This window comes from Macaca thibetana, chromosome 1 (assembly GCF_024542745.1).
Source record: "Macaca thibetana thibetana isolate TM-01 chromosome 1, ASM2454274v1, whole genome shotgun sequence".
Classification (NCBI taxonomy): Eukaryota; Metazoa; Chordata; class Mammalia; order Primates; family Cercopithecidae; genus Macaca; species Macaca thibetana.
The window spans coordinates 138435068-138437426 of NC_065578.1; positions in this window are offsets into that span (position 1 = coordinate 138435068).

The following is a 2359-nucleotide window of genomic DNA, read 5'->3' on the forward strand; positions in this document are numbered from 1 at the left end:
AACAACCACTCAAGAAATGTTAGCCATTGCAAAAATAAAAATTGTAAAATACATCAGTGAAGCCAGGCACAATGGCTCATGCCTCCTGAGTAGCTGGGACTACAGGCATTTGCCACCAGGCCTGAGGTGGGAGGATTACTTGAGCCCAGGAGGTTGAGGCAACAGTGAGTCAAGACTGCAACACTGTACTGGGTGACAGAGTGAGACCCTGTCTCAAAAAACAATTATAGCAAAATACATTGTTATTATGGTTGTTGCTAATGCTGAACTGAAAAGTATATGAAGTTGGATCCTGAAGTGATCATATTAAGCTATGAGCACTAGGTCTTCCCAGTCCACCTATAAAACTGGTTTTGTGCTCTCAGATGTTCATAAAATTGATTCTGATGCACGTAAGTAAATGCCCGGTGGTAGCCAGCATCCAAGATGGCCCTTGATCCTCACTTCCTAGCCACCATGCCCATGTGCAGTGTCCTCCCAAGCTAGGTCATAAAACACATTGACTTCTCCCTCTCTCCAATCACTCTGGTAGAAGCCACGTACCATGTTGTGAAAAGGGGCCAACATTATGAGGAACTGAGGCCTCCTGCTAACAGCCCTATGAGGGAGCCACTTGAGAAGCAAATCCTCCACCCTGATCAACCCTTTGGATGGCTGCAGCCCTGGCCAACATCTGGACTCCACCCTCAACAGGGATCCTGAGCCAGAACCATCAGCAACACATCTCCCAGTTTCTTGGTCCTCAGAAACTATGAGATAATGAATGCTTGTTGTTTTATGCAACAAGGTTTTGTAGTAATTTATTACATAGAAATAGATAACTAATACATGCTCTTTTGTTTAAAGAGAATTGAATGCATTTCTGTACTTTGCTGTCTATGATTTCAGGCCAAGATACTTACTTTAAAAACATTAGTTTAATAAGAAATGCAAACACAACTATAATTGTTAAAGTTTTTCATTGTCTTTTTCTGAGATATGCAGAAGCTGACACTAGTTTCAAAGCTTACTGCTTGTTCACCTGCCTGTCAATCACCTATTTTCCTTCACATTCACTCATCTATCCATGCTATGTCTTAAGACTGGGGTTTTAAGACAGAAGTACACAGATAAATAATATACAGTACTGGTGGCAAGAAATTTTCTTTTCTAGAAATCCTTTTAGGGAAAAGTTCTTCAGAAAATGGTTTTTTGATCAACTGACTTGGGGTAAAAGTTGAGCCTCCAGGGCATGATTTACTTTGGTATAAGATTGTAGGATATAGACCTGGCACAGTGGCTCACGCCTTGGATCACGAGGTCAGGAGTTTGAGACCAGCCTGACCAACATGGTGAAACCCCGTCTCTACTAAAAATACAAAAATTAGCCAGGTGTGGTGGTGCATGCCTGAAATCCCAGCTACTCAGGAGGCTGAGGCAGGAGAATTGCTTGAACCTGGCAGGCAGAGGTTGCAGTGAGCCAAGATCGTGCCACTGCACTCCAGCGTGGGCAACAGAGCAAGACTCCATCTCAAAAAAAAAAAAAGAAAAAAAGATTATAGGATATATAGAGGGAGGGGGTTTGGAAGTCATATTTATTGGTGCATCTGGAGAAGAAACACAAGAATGAGATAAACAGAGAAGAAAGGGGTGAAAAGCAAAGGCTCCATGATACGACTCTTCCCTTTGCCCCTCCCTATCATCTTGAGTAAAATTATTAAACTCACAAAATAGTTGAGACACAACAATTGGAGAAGTGGAAACTAGTGAAGGGGCAAGCCTCTGTGTCCATGGTGATGTATTGGAATAAAGACCACCCAGGAAGCCCTAAAGCACAAAGGCAGAGAGCAGGAAAAGGAGTAAGCCTCAGGGACACAGAGAAACCATAAGGCGGACTTTGGAGTTTCACAGAGCTATGATAGTGAGGATTTGAAGTTTGGTTAAATCACTAAGGGCCACTGAGTTCCCAGTGGGCATATTAGGTGGATGAATGGATGGATGGAGACAGAGGTAGAGAAATGGACAGGTGTGAACTCCTGGAGGACTGACAGAAGAAGCCTCATCTTATTAATCTTTATGCATTTTATGTTGGACGTGGCAGAGGTTTTATAAACTTGTATGGAATAAATGAATGAATGAATGAATGAGTGGATAAATAATACATGAATGAATAAACAGATGAATAACTTGCAGGTACTAATTATCTAATATATGCACTCTATCCAATACCTGTATGGTCATCTTGAAACTTAAACTTACATAAACTGTGTTTTTTTCATAAGGTTACACATATTTCAGGTTGTAGAAGATATTCTATCTGCTTAGGTATCCTTACCATAAAGCAATACTTTATTGTTTATAAAAGACCATCTTTCCTCTG